This window comes from Lepidochelys kempii, chromosome 1 (genome assembly GCF_965140285.1).
Source record: "Lepidochelys kempii isolate rLepKem1 chromosome 1, rLepKem1.hap1, whole genome shotgun sequence".
In the NCBI taxonomy this organism is placed as follows: domain Eukaryota; kingdom Metazoa; phylum Chordata; order Testudines; family Cheloniidae; genus Lepidochelys; species Lepidochelys kempii.
In genome coordinates, this window is record NC_136380.1 from 206,554,158 (window position 1) to 206,575,850 (window position 21,693).

At 45.0% G+C, this 21,693-nt stretch overlaps 1 long non-coding RNA gene across 3 annotated transcripts in view; it reads right to left on the bottom strand.

Annotated features, from left to right (window-relative positions):
* The window catches only part of LOC140897276 (uncharacterized), a 63,428-nt gene that overhangs the window by 2,834 nt on the left and 38,901 nt on the right, over positions 1 to 21,693 (bottom strand). For all 3 annotated transcript variants that reach the window (XR_012154695.2, XR_012154696.2, XR_012154697.2), the window contains 3 exons: positions 2,060 to 2,119; positions 508 to 678; positions 243 to 330 (listed from right to left, as the gene is read on the bottom strand). This is a non-coding gene — a long non-coding RNA (uncharacterized LOC140897276). The remainder of the gene's footprint in view (positions 1 to 242; positions 331 to 507; positions 679 to 2,059; positions 2,120 to 21,693) is intronic.

Here is a 21,693-nt window from a genome sequence, read left to right on the forward strand (position 1 = left end):
ATTCCATTACCCTGGATATATACTTAATTTATGATATTAGGATGAAAGCCGAATAAATGCAGTGGGAATGCTTTTATTGAGAAATATGTGCGGGAGAACATTGATTAATAGGGTAAGTAATGTTAGGATAAGAAGATGATATACATTTTAAAATTAAATTGCAAACAGGATAATAATTGGAAAGTTAAGATGGTTTGAACATATGGAAAGAATGGATAATGAACATCAAAAATAAGATTTACCTGTCTGAAAGATATGAAGTGAGAAAGCAAGGAATTTCGAGAACTTCCTGGCAGAAACACATAGATTTGATTCTAGAAGAGGGGAAGGCTGTAAGTAAGAACAATGAGAGCATGTATGAAACAATATATGGATATGGAGGAAGCAAGGACTGTCTATTTGGCTATAGGTGTGTGGTGCTCAATCATCTCTATCTACCTCGTAAGGGATACAGCAGAATAGGATAGAAAATCATTATTAAAATTTTATAATATTATTAGTACTTACATTCTCAGATCAGTGGGTTCGGACGGGGTCCCAAATGACAAATGTGCAGAGATCCGTATGATGCTCTTTATTCAACTTCTCGACGGTAACTGCCGGTGGGGCAGGGTCTTTATATGCGAAGGAGTGGGATAAGTGTGCGCTCGCGCATCTCAAGCAAAACATGCTGTAGCACTATGGCATAATTATCAATATTATAATATGTGCTTCTGAAAACATAATATTATTTAATATTGTTGACTTTATTGACTGATAATTATTCTTGGTGGAATTCCAGTGTGATTTTTAAATTATACTATTATTTCTTTCTATCTTTCCGGAAACTTGCCGCGGACCGGCAGCCAATGGCTCGCGGACCGGCAGCCGTCCGTGGACCACCACTTTGAGTAGCACTGCTCTAGACAGCTGCAGTCCACAGGGCCCTGGGCTGGAACCCGGAGTAGAGGGCAGGCCCAGGTTCCCCCCAAACCTCCCAACTCCTGATCAGACACAGGAGGAGTTGACCTGGACTGTGGGTTCCACCAGAGAGGAAGGTCTCTAGGTTGTTTCCTGACCCACATGGTGGATCAGCAGAGACTGCGGGGATTGTTCTCCTTCCTTTTTCCCAGGCTGGCCAGTGATGAGGTTAGCTGAGCGAACGGCAGGTTTGAGCCACTAGCAAAAGTGGCCAAACTCAGGGCTGCCGTGAATCTCTGAGGCAAGCAAATCTGCCAGTAAGCGCAGGACCCATCAAGGCAGAGGAGGAATTTTGTCACACCCTTCAACTACCAAGTGCTCTTCCGGGACCTCCACAGCAGCCTGGATGATGCTGACCACTCTTCCTGGCTGGAATCCACTACAGTCCCCTGTGTCTGCCCACTTGGCTTCAGCATGTCTCTGTAGCCTTGTCCCTACTTTCAGTCCCCATTGGAAGAATGGAACTGAAAATTGTGCTCTGAGTGGAGACACCAATGAAGTGTGTTTGCATAGTGCACAGGACATGTTTGAAATGGCCCAGAAACGATACCGTAGGTATTTATATGGTCACCATTACCATAGTAGCTGAGTGCCTCACAATCTTTAATATAATTTACCCTCACAATAGCCCTGGGAGGCAGGGAAGTGCTGTTATCTCCACTGTAAAGACGGGGTGTGTGGATTACATGGTAGCTGTCTGTAATTTTATTTACAAATACAGGCAGTCCTCAGACTTACGACACAATTGGTTCCTGAAAAACGCGTCTTAAGTCGAAACATCGTAACTTGATTTTCCCATAGGAACAATGCTGAATCAAGCACCATAAAGTCGAAACCAACATCATAAAGCGGAAACAGGATGTCAATTTACAAATGTCGTAAGTGCCATTTGTCGTAACACAAGTGCTGTAAAGTCGAGGAGTGCCTGTAGTACATGTATTCTGTCTGTTTGCATGGTGATGACTGTGTTTGCTGTACGATCACAAGGGGTTCATTCCAGCAGGAGCTGATGGCATTTATGCAGGACCCTAGCTTCAGATAGGTCAATTTAAAAGTATTTAAAGGTACAGTGCAGGTGTCCTTTGTTCTGTAGTTTTACCTGCAATCCTGCTGGGTCTGACTTTGACTGGAAGGGCACAGGTGGAATCCAGGTGGGAAACTAGAACAAAGAAATTTGTGGTGAGTAAAAGCATGGCCCCTGAAGTTAAGAAGGGAGAGAGAAAGAAACAGTTGGGGAGGAGAGGAGACTGAATCCCAGACTCCAGAGGTGGGGGTCTCTGGAATCAGCAAGGCCTAAGCATTTAAGTGAGACATATACGCGTGTAGACCTTTCATATTAAAACCTCTCATTATGCTTTGTTCCTACCATTAAGATTAAACAATACTTTGTTTTAAAAAGGCGTGGGGTCGTTTTGTTTACCACTGGTCACAGCTGCTGAAGGGAAGTGTTGCTGGTGGCCAAACTCAGTCAGATCTGCTGAATAACCATGGTTGGTACACTGGGTACTGCAATCCTGGGCCCAGCCAAAGAGAATGGGAGAATGGCGGGATTCCACTTCATGAGAGGTGAAAGCAAGAGGCCCAAACACCTTGGGGGATGTGCTCAGAGACCAGAAATCGGGCAGAGGAGCAGGTAACACAGAACTAAGAAATGGAGCTGAGACAGTGAGACTAAGCAATTTGCCCAAGGTCACTCAGGAAATCAATGACAGAGCAGGGAGTGAATGCTGGTTTCCCAAGTTCTAGGAGAGAGGTGCCCTAATCATTTGTGAATCATTCTTTCTCTCACGAGTAGATGCCAGCTATATAATACCTGAAGTACCTCAGTGAAAGTGGATGGGTCAGAAATGTACAAAGTAGTATTGAGGGAAAGAGTGAAAACCCCACCTTTTGTGCCTTTCCTCCAAAGCCAATCAACAAGTATAGAATTTGGAGAGCTCCCCTTCCCTCCGTACAGATGAGGCAACTCTAGGTCACGTCCTTTTCAACGCCTTCAGGCTGGTTGGTGGAGGGGAGAAGAGACGCAAAGAAGCATAGAATATCAGGGACCTCAGGAGGCCATCGAGTCCAACCCCCTGCTCAAAGCAGGACCAATCATCAACTACATCATCCCAGCCAGGGCTTTGTCAAGCCTGACCTTAAAAACCTCTAAGGATGGAGACTCCACCACCTCCCTAGGTAACCCATTCCGGTGCTTCACCACCCTCCTAGTGAAATAGTGTTTCCTAATATCCAACCTAGACCTCCCCCATTGCAACTTGAGACCATTACTCCTTGTTCTGTCATCTGCTACCACTGAGAATAGTCTAGATCCATCCTCTTTGGAACCCCATTTCAGGTAGTTGAAAGCAGCTATCAAATCCCCCCTCATTCTTCTCTTCTGCAGACTAAATAATCCCAGTTCCCTCAGCCTCTCCTCATAAATCATGTGCTCCAGACCCCTAATCATTTTTGCTGCCCTCCGCTGGACTCTTTCCCAATTTTTCCACACCCTTCTTGTAGTGTGGGGCCCAAAACTGGACACAGTGCTCCAGATGAGGCCTCACCAATGTCAAATAGAGGGGAACGATCATGTCCCTCTATCTGCTGGCAATGCCCCAACATATACATCCCAAAATGCTGTTAGCCTTCTTGGCAACAAGGGCACACTGTTGACTCATATCCAGCTTCTCGTCCACTGTAACCCCTAGGTCCTTTTCTGCAGAACTGCTGCCTAGCCATTCGGCCCCCAGTCTGTAGCGGTGCATGGGATTCTTCCGTCCTAAGTGCAGGACTCTGCACTTGTCCTTGTTGAACCTCATCAGATTTCTTTTGGCCCAATCCTCCAATTTGTCTAAGTCCCTCTGTATCCTATCCCTACCCTCCAGCGTATCTACCACTCCTGCCAGTTTAGTGTCATCTGCAAACTTGCTGAGGGTGTAATCCACGCCACCCTCCAGATCATTAATAAAGATATTGAACAAAACTAGCCCCAGGACTGACCCTTAGGGCACTCTGCTTGATACTGGCTGCCAACTAGACATGGAGCCATTGATCACTACCCATTGAACCCGACAATCTAGCCAGCTTTCTATCCACCTTATAGTCCATTCATCCAGCTCATACTTTTTTAACTTGCTGGCAAGAATACTGTGGGAGACCGTGTCAAAAGCTTTGCTAAAGTCAAGGAATAACACATCCACTGCTTTTCCCTCACCCATGGAGCCAGTTATCTCATCATAGAAGGCAATTAGGTTAGTCAGGCATGACTTGCCCTTGGTGAATCCATGCTGACTGTTCCCTATCACTTTCCTCTCTTCTACAGCATGTGAGAATGAAACTTCCAGAAGAAAATAGCTAGAGCCCTGTGAAATTCCACTCGTTGTCACCTGCCCCACCCCTAGCCAAACCTGAGTGACGCTGTGACCTTTGTGTATGGGCTTGAAACACCAGTCGTGAAGTTTGGCCTGTCCACCTGCAATTGGCATTTTGTTTTATCTGTTGAATTGTTTTATCTTGTGTTATTTTGCTTTTACGAAAAACTCAGGGCTCTAAAAATAGCCCTAAAAGATCAATGCTTTCTCCCTCGTGTAGTGCCCCGTGTGGAGTCCAACCCCATAGGCTATTAGGCAGTCTGACACCCACCGGCAGATTCTCTAGTTCCCTAAGGGGTAATCCCTTCTCTAAACAGATTTCCCCCCTGCTTGGTGTTTCCAGCCTGTGACGTTAATGTTGACTTTTTGGTTGAACTAAACAGTTGGTATTTTTGCCAGGAGGTCATAAAACATACACCTGGCTCCCCCAGACTAGGAGCCCACTGAACAACCACCAAGTGCCCGATTGTGGCAAGGGGGAGAGGGCACAAGAAGCTTTCCACACACCTCCCACACCACAGAGGGGACTGCCACAATCCCAGTCTTTGTGTTCCTTGAGTGGCAGTCATTGGACTCTCCAAATTCAGCACCAGTCTGTGGATTGGAAGTAGAACTGGAGAGAGCATATAGCTACACCCTGTAAATGGGATTAGCGCTTGCAGTCCCACTAGGTATGTCTACACTGCAATCAGACACTTGTGGTTGGCCCGTGCCAGCTGATTTGGGCTCATGGGGCTCAGGCTAAAGGACTGTTTAATTGCAGTGTAGATGTGCAGGCTTAGGCTGCAGCCTGGGCTCTGGGACCCTATCACCTCACAGGGTTCTAGAGACCGGGCTCCAGCCCAAGCCTGAATGTCTACACCACAATTAAACAGCCCCTTAGCCCGAGCCCCCATGAGCCTGAGTCAGCTGGCACAGACCAGCCATGGGTGTCTAATTGCTGTGTAGACATACCCACTGAGTCCTCCAGAAAGCCTTAGGGAAGTCCCAGGCTGTAAAGACCACTGGCAAGTTCCCCCTCTCCTCACTCCAATACAGGCTGTTTCTTAAAAACCACAACACAGACCAACATATACTTTCTGTTGTGCTTTCTGAAGTGAGTGTTTGACTGGATCAGGCTCACTTTACTAATAATCAAGCAAAGTAATGGTGATGAGCCGCATGTCTCTGACTGGTTTTAGTGCCTTACCAACTGCAGCAGGCCTTCTGCCTTGCACACATAGGTGCTGGAACTAGGGTGCTGGGGGTCCTGCAGCACCCCCGGGCTTGAAGTGGCTTTGATCATACTCAAACTTTACAGTTTGGATCAATGGCTCTCAGCGCCCCCCACTATACAAATTGTTCCAGCACCCCTGCTTGCAATTAGATGCTTAGACATTTTTTCCTGCAAGCAGCGCTATCAATGGACCAGCAAGTGATGCAGATTAGAAGTAATTAAGTTAAAAAGCTCAAACAGGAGGGGAGAAAAATGTCCTTTTGATCTGCAAACATAAAGCCCAGGGTCAGCAACAAAGAATGTGGGGCCTGAACCATAACATAGACACTAAATAACAGTGACTCAGCTCTCCCTTCCCTCTGTAAATCTGGAGTAAATCCACTGAAGTCACACCAGTATAAAACTGATGTAAAGTGAGAGCGGAATCAAGCCCTAGCTATTTAAATCTTACTTCATGTTAGAAAGGCTGCTTAAGAAGAACTCCTCCCTGAAGTCAGAGAAAAGTCATTGTATTGTTTGGCAGAAGTCCAACGTGATTTCATTTTCTGCGGAGGATTAAGATGCATTAACAGTCTGAGCAGCAGCAGTTTTCCTGCCAAAAAGGTCTTTTTCCTGGCTCACGTTAAATACTAGGACTTGCAGGTCAGGAACTAACACCCGTCAAGGATTCCATGAATTTTCAATCAAGTGCAACATTGTAATTCTGCCTGGTGCAAACACTGAGTTAATTGAAATGTGCAGTCTGGGTTTTGCACATTTCATGTTATCCATATGGAAGGTACAAACCCTGTGTCTAACAAAGGCAAACTAAAAATAGCCTGTGACTAAATGCCAGAAAGTCCGTTTTAACCACATCTAAAGGCTGCAGAGAGGGCAGCTCCTGATTGTCTAAGACTCCATCCACGCTACAAGTACAACCCTGGTTTGATAGCCAATCTGTGACACACCCCACAGCTGACCTGGTTGCAACAAACGTGGCTAACTTGTACCCACACAGTAGCTTTTTCCTAACATGACCAGGAGTTACCAGGTTTGTGCGTCCACCCCGACTACGCTGCCTATTCACGTTTGTAGCCACTTCCTAGTGGGAACACCTGCACAGCTTTCCCATAGTGCTTCGCCGGGGACAGAGTCCAGAGAACATGCACATAGTGTGGAACGAGCAGTGCCTGGGGCAATGTACGGTGGGATATGCTACCTTACCAGAGCTATCTCTAACTACTTACAAAGTCAGTTCAGAATAGTCCAGAGTAGACAGAACCACAGTAATTTTTCCTAAATATTTCAAAGGACAACGCAAAGGGAAGGGAGAAAAATATATCACCTTCCTTTAAAGTTATATTTAACCCCCCAAAAAACAAGAAAGGTTTGATATGAAATTAAAGTTTTATTATTGGAAGCCATCAGTACTGGAACAAACATCTCAGCCACGAGAGCAGTTTTCAAGCACAGCTTTTTTCCTTCTACACTTGCAGGGAGCTGAGATTTGTACATCTGCAATAAGCAGACAAGTGGGTGTGATTTTAGGCTATGCTAAACTCAGGTTCTCATTGCCATTCTGTTCTGCTTTTACTCTGCTGAGGGATTACATAGATTATCCAACTTTATTTACTAAGAAATGATCTCATATAGCAATGTACAGCTAGTTACGTCATTGCGACAAAGGAATATGTATCATGCAAATGCATGGAGACAACACTCATTTTTTCAGGGCTGGGTATTACTGTTTTGTGCTCACAGAGTTTCACTTGAGTTATAACTGGCTGAGGGCCCTTAATACTGCAGGGCCTCACCATTCAATCACATGATAGTTGACATTATTCTGTCTTTCAGGTCATATTTCTACATTCATGTGGTCATATCCTGCTCCCAGATACACCATGAAATTAATGAAAGTTACACTCATGCAGAAGTAGATACCTGAGGCATATGCTACCTTTCTGTCTCAGCTGTGCTGATTTAAGGAGCTGTTTTTCTCTTCTTACAGTAAGTGCAAGGAGGTAAGATTTTATCTGCTGCCAGCAAAGAAGGAACTGGAATGAGAGAATCACCAGAAATTGCTAATGCCTGCCCTCCCCCCTGAGCTGTTATCTATTGTTTTGCCAATGTAACTGGAGTTCAGATGAATTGCTCAATGTCAACAGCGTCATCCCAGTGAGAAAGCCACAAGACCTCCCCTTTGTGCCTGTTGGTCTCCAGATGACTGATTTGAAAACAGTCACTTTAGTCATTTGTAAGTCATGGGCCAATTCTGTTCTCATTTAAACCTGTGTAAATCTGGGGCAACTCTATCAAATTCAGTATCATTATTGTGGAGTATTACCAAGGATGCTGAATAGTATTTGGGCCAGGAACTTTCCAATGGTTTCTGGCATGACCAAATTTATTCAGTAGGAGAGACTTTTCTGATGAACAACCAGACAGATAAGGATCATAATGATCAATGCACAGACAGCTCCCACTTCCACAGCTGCAGAGGTCCCCTGGCAATGGAACTGTCCACTGTCTGAGGGAGTGGGGCTGGATATGGGGAAGCTATTCAGGAGTTGTACGTCCCCTGATAATGCAGGGGTGAACGTGACGTAGAAGTCTTCAGGTGCCCAGACAAAGTATATAGGGAATTTGGTGATGGGGCAGTAGCAGGCCACGGAGGGACAGAGGATGTTCTGGTGCATGGATCCTCCACTGCAGAGATATATTTGGGCCTTAGAAACTTTTCCGGACATTGGTCTGAATTAGCTTCTGTGGAGTGGGTTTAGGGATGTTCTACCCCCCAGGTCAAGCAGGAATTCTCTTCCAATTAGCTTCTTTGAGCTGGAATTCCAATGCCTGGCTTCTGCTATTTGGGCTTAGTGCGGCGTCCCTGGAGTTGCTCCTTCATGCACAGGAGCTAGAGAGACACTGTGAATAAGTTTAGGTACCAGAGATGATCACAGTCTGGTGGGAATGACTTATGCATTCAAATGAGAAAATCATCTGCTGTCCGACAATTGGGATGGGAGTGGTTGGGCCTAGTGATTAGAGCAGGAGTCAATAGCTAGGAATAGGAGCCAAGGGTCAGAACCAGAGTCAGAGGCCAGATGCCAGAGCCAAGGGACATAGCTGAAGTCAGGAATCGGAGTTGAGGGTCAGAGCTGGTTTACCTGGAGTGAAGCAAGGCAAGGCTAGGTCTGAAGCAGGAACAGGGCAGGAGCAAGGCTGGGAACAAACAGGCCCAGGAGCTAACACAACCATGGGCAAATGCTTTGAGCAGCTGCTGAACTGCTGCTGCTGCTGGCCTCTTCCCACCCATCAGGCAGTGTAGTCAAGCAGGCAGCCTGCTACAGTCCAGCTGTGCTTGTTAGGGTGCCTGGAACCTGGCTCTGTCGCAGGGGCCGATTCCTAAAGGTCTCCCGCTTCCTCCCTCACTGAGGGCGAATCTTGGGGCCTGGTTTCTTGGGGGTACTTCTGATGGAACTCTCATAACAAGTCTGGGGCATGGATGTTCTCTACTCATTCCCAAGACTGATCATCTGAACTGCAGTCTTCCCAGTCCAACAGGCACTGGAGCCTTCCCCTAAGTTGCAGAGGGTTGAGGATTTGGTTGACCAAGTACACCTCCTGTCCACAAATCCCAGCTATGGGTGGAGGGTTGGAGTGGTTTGGATATGGGTTCTCCATGTAGGGCTCTGAAAATGAGATGTGAAAGATGGGGTGGATCTTCAAGGGTTCGGGCAGCTGTAACCAGAAGGCAACTGGGTTCACCATCCTATAATCTTAAAGGGGCCCAAGTGTTGGAGTCTAGTTTGGCAGACTGATGAATCAATCTAAGGGTGTGGGCAGAAAGCCACACTTCGTCCCCAATGGCCTGATCAGGGGCAGCCTCATGGACTTGGTCCACATGGTGTTTATAGACTTCTTTGGCAGAATGCAAGTGTTCCTTGAGCTCCTGGTGCACTCTGTGTAGGTGGGAGGCTAAATCCACAGTGCTCGGGGAACTTATAGGTAAGTCTGGGTATTACCTCCAAGAGAGCAGTCTGGTGGGTTACCAATCCGGATGAAATGAGTGACCTGTCTATGGACTCCACTCACTTGGGGAAGCCTTTCAACTGGGTCAGGATCTTGTGTGCTCAGGCAAACTGCAGATCAATGAAATTGCGTGAGGCACCCAAGTCCACCTGCGCCTCTAGGTTGCTGTTGGGCAACACAGGGTTCCGGAACCAGAGAGGGAGATGGTGATGTGTTGGACACTGACTGGCCACTGCTGGGGAGAGGGGAAGGACACCAACCCAGCCCAGGGCCTGTTATCAGAGCTGCAGCTGGCGGGAGCTGGGAGCACGAATTTTTTTTCATGGTAGCATTCGGTCAGACGGTCATCCATCTTAACGCATAAGTCGACTAACGCCTCCAGGCTGGATGGGGATTCCACCTGTGCCAGTTCATCTTTAATATCATTGTTTAGGCTCAGCCAGAATGCTGGGGAGCCTCATTCCACTCAGTGTCTGTTATAACGTGTCATAGCTCCACTGTATATATAGCAACTGGCCAGTGTCCCTGCTTCGACACCTGAACCATGGCTTCAGCCACATGCTCACGACTTGGATCATAGCTCAAATGAAGTTCTCAAATCCCAGAAGCAGGCTTGATTTTTCCAGGAGCAGAAATGCCCAAGCCAGGGTCTCCCCAGTAAGCAGGCTCATAATTAGTCCCACTCTAGCTTGGTCAGTGGGGTACAACTGCAGAGGTAGCAGAAATAGGAGCCAACACTGATTTAGGAACCCATGATGTTTGTCGTGATTGCCATTTGTCAGGCAAGGGAAGCTGAGGGATGCGGGGGAGGGCTTGCAGGGAGTGGAGGTCGGAAGTGAAGATGGCACAGTTTGAGCTTGGAGGGCTGCATTTTGCACCTGCAGGGTGGCAACCTTGGCCCACAAGGTCTGTAGGGCTCCCACTATCTCTGTCAAAGACATATTGGCCTTTGTATCATCCATGCTCACTGTATCAGTTCTAGTGCCCTCATTGTTTGTATTTTTAGAGCTACTCAAAATGTCAGAGACCAGGATGTGATTGGTCAGATTAGTGGTGGGATCCAGAGTCAGGCCTACTAGCTGGAGCAGCAATTGGTAGCCAGCAACAGGAGCCCAGGGTCAGAGGCCAGAGCCAGAGCCAAGAGCCAAAATTGAAGTCAGGCATCAGAGCCGAAGGTCAGAGCCTGTTTACACGGACCGAGGCAAGGCAAAGGGCTAGGCTCGATCTGAGGCAGGAACAGGCCTGGAGCAAGGCTGGAAACCAGCAGGAGCTTTAACACAGCCATGAGCAAATACTTTGAGCTGCTGCCAAAATGCTGCTGTTGCTGGGCTTTATAGCTGGTCTGCTGACTCTCTCCACCAATCAGGTGGTGTAGCCAACCAGGCAGCCTCCTACAGACCAGTTGTCTTTGTTAGATTGCCCTGAGACTGGCTCTGCTGCAAGCCCTGATACTTGACACCTGCCCTCTATGGAGAAGATACTTGCGTGGGCTCCTTTGGCTCTATTACACTTCCAGAGCACAAGAGGTACACGATTATATCTTGTTAAAAGGCACCAGTTGTAATCGATCTCTCTCCCTTAATGGATCTTTTCCCCCCTTGGAGACTAAAAGGCTCCAGGGATTTCTCTGTAGAAGAGCGAGCATGAGTCAGATGTCATCGGATGAATCATCTAGGGAAGGTTTCAAGAAGCAATGAGTGAATGTGCACCAATGACCCAACTGCAACACAGGAGCAAGTATCATAGCCAAAACATGGCTAAGCCTACAGACGTCCCACAACCCCGAAGACATATGGTATGTGAGAAGGAGAGACAGGAGAGTTAGGGTCTCTCAATCCAGGCTATGTACTGAAAATCCTACAAGGGAAAACTGGACTCATAGAAGAAGTCTTAAGCTATGACTTGTAAAGACAGTAAAGAAAAACTTTCCAAGTATCTGACGAGGTACTGGGCAGAATGTGCATCTCATGTGACACTAAGCTTTATGGAGCACACTCAGCCTGATTTAGATGAGGCATCTGGATTTACTGCAGAAGACACTATATCTGATCCTCACGGCACAGAGCAGCTTGAGGCTACTGAGATCTGCTGTAGATGGTGCAGATCTGCTACAACCCACAGAGCTGTACCAAGGTGGTGAGTGGATCTGTTTCGAGGTGGATGTTTCTTATAGCAGAGGTAGAGCTGAGACCGCCAAACTGCCATCGGTGAAGCAAGAGGCAGATACCAGTTGTAGGTGGCAGAGAGCCTTTGAGGCAGCAGAGCTCATGAAAGCCAGAAGTAAAGCAATCTTACCCATTATGATTATTTATATTTTGCCAGTGCCAAAACTCAAAAATTGGGGGCACATATTGTGCTGGGCACTGTACAGAGAAGATCCTCTGTGCTCAAGAGCTAGGTGTCACACAAGTGGACAAAACACACACACGGGTATGGCTGGGTTGGGAGGATGAGGTAACAGGATGAATAGAGTTGAGCATAAAAGCAAAAGTCACAGCACCCCCGTTGTCTAACCAGGGCCTGAAGCTAGTGATTTGTAGGCATCATGGCAGAGTTAGGTTTAATTTAAGGCCATAGTCCATCAGCAGGTGCCAGGCTTCTCTGAGGACGTAAGGCCACCTCACCCTGATGCAGGTGGCACAGAGCCCTGTGAAGTAGCTGAATCCTGATACAGACTAATGAGCTCCTGAGCCCCCTTTAGGCAAGGCCAGCTGGGTGAGGCTGCTGAACTCATGCCAGATGCTAGGAAGCCCGGGATGGGGTAGGTCTAGATGTCATTAAGGCACAGCAATTCCACCTCTCTTCCCCGTTTCCTGATACCAGCACCCAGGCTGCCTCAAGGGGCACCATGACATGATGGACCCCTTCTCTGTGCCGGTCCTTAGTGGGGATTTCCCCTTCAATGGTGCTGACTCCTTGCTCAGAGTCTCTAGAATGGGGTAGAGAGAGGCAGAGCTATGGTGGGAGAGTCAGGAAACCCCAGGGCAAGCAGGGAAGGAGTAAAGAACAGCAGCTGGAGGGGAGATACAGCTGGTGACAGCATCAAGGCCCAAGGCTGGCATCTCCTATTGGGTTTGCTGCCTTGAAGGAGGGTGCCAGACACACACCTTCAGAGGGATAATAATCCTTTGATCCTGAGCAGACAGCTGGGGGAGCATGCCAGCTGGATTCACCACAGAGAGCTTAGCCAAGGGGAGGTGGAACTGGATCAAACCTCAAAAGGCAACTCTGCAATCAATGAACCCCCAAACCAAAAACCAGTAGCAGGAGAACAGGAGAGCCAGCAAATTGTCAGGAAAGGGAAAGGGATGGAGAGTGACAGAGGCACCCACTTCTGCATGCAGCCCAAAATCACTGCCTTCTGTTGTTTTATTAAATTGACAGAAATAGAGACAGATAAATTAATTAGGTGAAACCCTCAGGAAAGAATCAAGTTGCATCAGCTTTTAGCTGATCTGTGGGATCAGATGCAGCTGCCAGCAGCAAAAAAGGAGCTGATGTTAATGCGCACTAGAGGCTGTAATGTGCCCTCCAGTGGAGTGAAACATCCGTCAGGTGTCAAAGTAAAGAATTCCTGAAAGAATTTCCTTAAACACCGAACAAGGAACTTAGAATAAAGAAAACAGCACTGTTCCTAACACAGCTATGTCTGCCTCACTGTGGCACTTCTGCTTAGAGCCTGTCCCAGACCTCTCCTGCCTTGGCATCCTCCACAGATTTAAAGTTCTGATTTCTGTGCTGAGGCTGGCAGGCTACCGATGTGCCTTCTTATATCACACGGAGCCTCCGAAGATATCTGGGTGGCCAATATGGTTCCTCATTTCCTCGGGTATATTCTGAAAAAGGTTTAAATCTCATCACATGCATACCCAATCTTTGGCATCTCGGGAGCACCTTTGTCTAGGTTTACTGTTTATTAAGGATACGAGTGCTCTGAGGCCTGGCACTAGCTGAAATTATCAAGACCTTTACATATTTTGTGAACCTGTTACATGCCATAAACTTGCCAGATATTATTTCTCTGTTAGGAGGAACCTAGTCTCAGTTTCTGAAAGCTGTCTGGATCAGTATGCTACGATAAACTTCCAGTTGTCGCCAGGTACCAGGAACTGCACCCTACTGACCCCACAGCTACTGGTGTCTTCTGAAATAGCCACAGACTTGGAAACATGTAAAATACCAGTAGTGAGGTTGTGGTCAATATGGTAGAGAGCTGTGACTTTAATAAAAGGTGGGGTCAGGCCCAGAGGCTGTTTTAAACAGTTCATAAAGAGTTTGGCCTTCTGAGGGCAGGTTATGTTTGAATTTGCTCCAAAATCGTGTCATACCCAGAAATTGTATCAGTTCTAATATGTTTTCAGGTGGTGGCATTTCAACTGTAGCTCTGAGGTTTTCACACTGACCTCCCTCACTCTTTACAATCACAAGCCCTAAAAACGATAACAATACATTTTCTCTCTTCAATTTTAGCACAGTAGCCAGACTTCCTGTAACTTTATGTTCTTCCTCAAACTACTTGTGTGCTAAAATGTCATCCACAGAAACTCACCTCCATCTAAGCCATGCAGAAGCTCACTTGTTATGCTTTGGATGAGTTCTGGGTGCTTGTAATGCTGAATGGGAAGCAATAAAAAAAAAAAACTTCCAAACACTGTGATCAAAGTTGTCAGCTTGGAACTATCAGAATAGGTGGAACTTGCAAGAATCCACTAGCTGCTGCAAGCTGACTAACTGGTCACCTAGGGCTACGCCTACACTTGGAGCTAGGGATGTGGTTCCCAGCTCACCTAGACATACTTGCACTAGCTGTCATTGAACTAGTGAGCTAAAAGTAGTAGTGTGGCTGCAGTAGCCTGGGCAGCGGCAGCACAGCCTCGTTGGCCCACGTACGTACCCATGGGATCCAGGCAGGTTTGAACCCAGGGGTGGCCAGCCCATGCACCACTTGCTGCTGCCGGTGCTACTATGGATACACTATTTTTAGCATACTTGTTTAATGAGAGCTAGCACAAGTATGTCGTCTCCAGCTGGGAATCACACCCCCAGCTCCAAATGTAGACATTCCCTTAGTTTCACTGAAGCACCTATAAGTGCCGGTGTATCTGGTAATTAAATGTTGTTTTATAGCTTCTTATAGCAACACTCATTGAATCAGAATAGATAGTCCTATGCCTTTGCCAGCAACAGTACACCTGGTGAATATTCTCTTTTTCCAGATGTGAAAGGACATCAGCGTCACAATGCTCTGCTAAACCAAAGCACTGGCACAACCTACACTGGACCCACGGTTAAAATGATTGTCCAAATTCTGTGTGCCCTTGAATTAGTGTAAGGACTCCATCTGAGTTCAACAGGAGCTCATCCAAAGGTAAAATGTGGCCCTTAAAAGGAGCTCAGGCTAGGGAAAAGAGAACAACAATGAAGATAAATATATTGCAAGAAAAAAATTAAGAGACAAGAAAGCTAATTTTCCTGGAATCTAGACATATAGTTCTCAGTTTGCATGTGGGCCAGGAATGCTGAACATGCAGAAGACATCATAAATATCACTGCACAATGATCACATAAAGTCTACAGGAAGCCTGATGTTCATTTCAGTGATTGTTTTATGTGCTACAGCATAACAATTTGTTAGGCAATTTCCAAGTTTTAGTTGAAAAATCACATCTATTTCTCTGAGTTGTTTCTGCTTTTAGGCAAAAAAATCAAGTTTTGTACTATGCAAACCAAAGGGAATCTATAAGACTGAAAGCAGGATGGCACCTTTAAAATAATAGGAAATTGTACTAGGAAAAGATTTTGCTTCAAATTTTATCTACTCATCAAAAACTGGAGAAACTGTACAGGAAAAATGGATTAAGAAAAAAGCCATTAATTTGTGATGTTAATCAACTGTAGTTCTCAGGAAAGTGTGAAGGCTGATATGGAACATAGGTATGGTGTTGGCAGACACTATGCAGGCTTCACTCACCAGGCTCTGTTAATGCACTTCATTCCTGACCTTTCTAGTCCTTGGGCCCCTCCTGAACAGAAAGAGGCAACTTATGCCAAATTGTGTAATAGAGACATTGTGCTAATATCTGTAGAGACCACCCAACTCATGTCACTGGTGATCTCATCCAGATTTGGCTGTCAGGCTTCGGAGTTGGAAAGCTTAGCATGGGAAGCCAATGTTTTAACACCCAGCCTCCCAGCCCAGCCCTGTCCAGATGCAGCTAGGACCAGGCATTTGCATTCAGATATTCCCTTCTTTTTTTAAAAAAGTATTTTTTAAAAACTTTTTTAAAAGCCCTAAAAAAAATTGGTCCATTTCTTTATTTTCATGTAGAAAGGAACAAACATGCCTGTGCTGAGGTGATCATTTGGCCAGATGGTCTCATTTACCCCTCTCCATTCTCTCTTTCTTTTTAGCTGTTACAGTCTGGTGAAGGAAAAAAATAATACCTTCCTTTTCTGTTACAGACGGCAGCAGTATCCCTGTCCCCTTCATTCTCTCTCCTTTCTACCTCTTTTTCTGGGTCTTTCCCTTCTTCCTCCTTTCCTTACTTGTCTCACTCACACCATTCTCTTTGGAGCATGCTATGAGGTGATGAGCTAAACCATTGGATTGACTAATATCACTGACAAAGTTCACTTTGACTTGTTCAGAGCACAATTGAGTACACAATGGTACACAGGTGCCAACAGCCCTAGGGGGGCTGACACAACCCATCCACTGTAGCGCAGGCCATCTATCAATGTATTTATATAGGATCTCATTGCCATAATAAGTGAGAGCCTCACAGCATTAATGGATCTGTCCTTCTAGCACCCCAGGAGGCAGGTTAGTATTATCATCTCCATTTTGCTGGTGGATATCTGAGGCAGAGAGATTGAGTGATTTGCCAAAGATCATGTAAGGAGTTTACAGAAGAGCTGTGCCTTCAGCCCAGATCTCCCAAATATCACCCTACTTCTGCAGAGAGACAGTGGCAGCAGGAAGCAGTCATAATACTGCTGTCTACACCTCTATCACTTATTTGGACAAGATTACAAAATAATGACATTTTAAAAAGCCTCCCTTATACTGCCATCCAGAATAAATGATAAGGGCCAAATGCTGCTCTTGGATGCACAAGAATAACTCCCACTGATGTCAATGAATGAAACCTCTGTGCACACATCCAAGACAGAATTTGGCCCTAAAAGTGTAATTGCAGTTCCTCCTTGACTAGCTCCCATGCAATACTGAGATGTGGAAGGAGGTATTCTGAAGGTTCTGAACCAATCCCGAACATCTCAGAAGTGATGCTGCTGCACACCAGAGAAACCATAGGGCACTTTATTTTTCTGAGATACTGGTTTAATTTCTGAAGATCTAGAATTGGCTGCAGCCCTAATCAATTGTCATGGTCTAAGGGGGCACCGTCAATTTGGAGTCCAGCCAATTTTCAAATAATGAAATAAGACTGATTGAAGATGGTGTGCTTGCCTCTGAGTCCCCCTGACCAATTTCTGTGGGTTTGCAATCACATTCTCCTATTTCTTATGATGCTTCTCTCTGCCCTGGGGCTATATGAAAAACCAACATATACAACAAGCAGACAAAAAAACCCACCCAACAACAACAAAAAATAGAGACCAGTGTTTTCGCTCTAATCTTTCAATGACAGGAATCTCAGGTGTTACTCATAGAGCACATGCAAATGTCTAGGCAGAAGTGTGATTTTTTTTTTTTAAATTGAGGTTGTCCCATATGGGGACACTGGAAAATTATATCATGTTAGAACACATGGTAACTATCATGGTGTTAAATACAACTTATCACTCAGTGTAGACAAGGACATGGCACTTAGTATCTTGTCATCTGGGCCTGGTTAAGCCAGACATGATGTTAATATCAGAGTCTCTGTCTCCACTGAGGGTTTAACCCTGTTAACACATGTTCTAACACAATGTGTACAGTAGACTATCCCTAAGTGACAACTGTGGTACTTTGAAAAGGGCTGCATGTGAATGAAGCTGTTAAAAATATGCTTGCAATTCTCCTGTTGAAACATTATGCTTGCTTGTCTAAGTAAAAAACTTCAGTTTCATGTACAAATGACCCTTCTTTCAGAATACTGCAAGCTTACACTAAATAAAAGAGGTGTAGTCTTCTATGAAATCATCTGTTCTACATCAGCTGCATGATTATGCAGACTTTCCATGTTGTTCTGCTAGTGCATCATAGATATGACTCTATTGGGACCAATGAACTGATGACAATATTTTACAAGCTGAATCTACATAGGACAGCTGTGCATTTAGGACTGTGAAATAGGCTCTAAAATCCATCATGCAATATATGAATAATCAATGTAATTATTAGACTTAGTTACAGGAATGGATAGAAACACCTTTTGGCTTCAATTCTACCCCTGTGTTTTCTCATTTGGATACTTGTATATAGTACAGTAAGTTGGGTCCCTTAAAGATGACCTGCAAAGTGGGGGACATGGATTTGTACCTTTTTTATATATTAAGGAAACCTGAAAGCTTTTTCCAAACAATGATTTTTTTCTGTTTGTTTTTACATTAGAAATTTATGTCTTTTCTACCCTGTTTTTCCTAGAAGACTGCAAAGGAGGTGGAAGTCTCACTCACAAAAGGTGCACCTCCTTGTGGCTGGGTCTGGGAATTAGCTCTCACCCTATCTAGTGCATCCTGCCACTGGTTGCTTGCCCTATGACTCCTCTCTCTCTCAGTGACTTAGGGTGCTTCCTCTTCATGACTCAACTCTCCAGCCAGGTCACTATATAGTCTCCCCATTCTGGGGTAACAAAGGCCAACTGGACAAGCTGTCCAGATGCTCTCTGAGATGGTCTTCTGTTCCAAGACTCCAGGTCCTCTGCCACTTTCCCAGTGCTGCTGATAAGGGAACCCAGGCCCTCCCATTACACTGCATTCCAGCCCAGGGACCCTATAACCAGTAGCCAAGGTCTTCAAAGTCCTACACCTTTCTGCTGTTTCCCAGGACTTCTTCCTACTCAGCCCTTTCTCAGACTTTTCCCCCCTGTAACTTCTCTGGGTGGATCCTCCTTCCATGGCTAGGATCCTAGGGTTTATCCCCCTGCCCAGGTTTCCGCCTTTCCACCTCTCTAATCCCAAAGAGTGACTGCAGAGTCCCTCCCTACAGCTCTCTTCTGCGCTCAACTTCCTGGTTTTATACTAACCAGCCTTCTCCTGCCCAGCTGGACTTCATGATCAGTTAAGCCTGGCTCTCCCTTCAGGTACTGCCAGATACCATAATTTGCCTCTCAGGCCGACATTAACCCCTTCAGAGCTTGTGTGGGGTATACACCCAATCACAAAGACTCAATGGACAACTGGCAGTATTATGGCATCTGATATACCATACAAGTGAATCATGATTTTAATTGAGAGGAGAAGTAATTTCTCTTCAGATTGTATACAACTATTTTTGACTGTTATCACCTATTTAGTTCAAATGCCTGACATATGCTTATGGGAAAAGATATCTTTGTTAAAGATTCAACACCCATCCTTTCAATTAAGGGCCGAGAAAGCTCGCAGTTCATATCTGAAACTTCTAATGAGCTCTCCAGCAAAGGCAGGGAAAACGAGGTTTGACATTCCTGATATTCCTAAAATAAAATCAAGCAGAAAACCTCCCTACAAAAACAAAACTAATTTTGGCCCTCTTTATACATCATAAAGAATGCACAATCCCTTCCCTCCCCCCCAATTTCCAGGTCACCTTTAAAAACAAATAGCAATTTATTATTCTATTATCTGAAACTAATTTTCTCTAGTCTCTTTGGGTTTAGCAGAGTGAGTGAGCTGCCATGCATGGAATGAGTGAAATAATTTTTCAGTTAGCATACTATTACGCTAAACCCTCCAGGAAATTCATTTTGGGTGTGACTAGGCACAACCTCCCCTCAGCCTTGATAATTTATTATTTTAAAGAAAGCTCTAAACACAGCTAAATTCTCTTGAGTGTCTCTCAACAGGAACATTCTGATAATCACTTAACTATAATTTCCAGTGTAGTAAGCTCCACTGCAGTAAGTCATTATAACTGTTCGATACACCAACACTTTCAGATATCTGCTAATGTACCCTGTGTGCCATGAGATTTGTGCTAGTGATATATGTGCTCCAAGCATTATGCTCTAGACTAGAGCTGGTTAAAATTATTCCAACTGAACAGTTTCCCATAGGAAAAGACTGATTTAAATGAAACTACATGACATGACATAATATAATAGTCAAAATGTTCCAGCTATATTATATTATATTAAAATTGAAAGTCTAGGCAATAAAGTCAAAATGAAGTGTTTCAGCCTTAACAAAATGTTACAATAAGGTTGAAACAAAGTGTAGTTTAGATTTTTCCTAACAAAATTTTGGAATTGCATTCCATGAAAAATTTCAAAAATTTGTATTTTTTATTTCCATTTGGAATGACTTTTTAAAGTATTTCAGAATTTCCCATGGAACTGGAATTCCAGGTTCCAAATAGCACTATTCTGGACTCCAGTCTTTGGTGGATTCTCATTAAACATTCACCCACATCTATTAAATAGAGGATACTTTACTGGGACTGGCAGGAAAGAAAGCATGCAGCTACTCTTGGAACCTGTCCTACAGGCTCGTTACAAAGGAAAGTAGAGAATTTCCAAATTCCATCCTAGTGTCTAGTCCAGACCTAACAAGCAGGATCCATTTCACTCAATCAGCAGCCAATCATAAATGGAGGCTTTGAACTCCACATCCACAGTGTGCCTTTAAGTGAGTTAGGTTATGTCTACACTTAAAACACTACAGCTGCAGGGCTATAGTGTTTCAGTGCAAGGATAAGGCAACTTTGTCTGTAGCCATATTGCAAGGCCTAAAGCCTTCATCTGTAGCCAGGTTAAAAGAGCAGTGGCCATTAATTGAAAAGCAGGAAGTCACATCCTCACATTCCATCTAAATTACATTAAAACAATGTAATAGCAGGCTGTTGAGAAGACCCCATCCTAATGGCACCCACTATCACCAGAGAAAGAAACAGATCTTAAGATGGTTAAAGAAAACTTAGTTTGATAGCCTTATCAATAGCTGTGGTTGTGAAATCCTCATTTCTTTAATGTTTTGTCATTATGGGCCCCACTTCCATATTGTTTGTCTGTATGGACTCTGTCTGGTTCTTTAATTGTTTCTGTCTGTTACATAATTAATTTTGCTAGGTGTAAATTAATTAAGGTGGTGGGGTATGACTGGTTAATAAAATAATTGGTTAAGGTATAGCTAAGCAGGGCTCGAGTTTCACTATATAAACTGGGTCCAAAAGAAAGCTCTTTGGAAATCAGCTCTAGGACACAGCCCCAAGAATGGCTCTGGCAGACCCTAGTACTCTACCTATGACACTGTGCAGAAACTGGAGTCCCCAGATGGACCTGATTCTGACTAGCCATCAAGAAAAGTTCATCTGTCTTATTGGGAGTGGTGAGCACTGTTTGTGTAGTATGTGCATTCTGTTTTTGGTGATTGTTAATAAATAGAGGATAAGGATATTACTGTATAAGGCTCTTTCACTGGTAAAAGACCCTGTAAACCTGCAAAAGCTTAAGTTCTAAGCCCACAGGGAAAGGGTGCTTGCCCAGAGCCCATGGAGGAGTAGAGCCTGGAGCCCACGGAGGAGTAAAGTTAGGTGCCTTTTGCCTGGATCCCTAGGACCAGGGAAAGAGTGGGGGTGTCTAAATTAAGAGGATTATGCCTTGAGCCACAGGAACTGGGTAAAGGTGGGTGCCCTAGAGTGTGAGTAATTGAGAATTTTGTGTGGGTAACATCAGTGTACAGCGATGGGAGGAGTTTTCCCATTGTTGTCGTTAATCCACCTTCCTGAGAGAGATGGTAGCTAGGTCAATGGAAAAATTCTTCCATTAACGTAGAACTGTCTACACTGGGAGTTAGGTTGTCTTAGCTATGTTGCTCAGGGTATGGATTTTTCACACACAAGCAACACAGCTGGGTCAACCTTACTTTTTAGTATAAACCAAGCTAAAGTCAGGGACAGGATGGGGAGCAATTCCTCTGCTATTAGCAGAGGAGGGGGAGCTGTACTTCCCATTACTTTAACAATGGCCAAAAGCAAGGTTATGTCTACACTGAAACACACTACAGTAG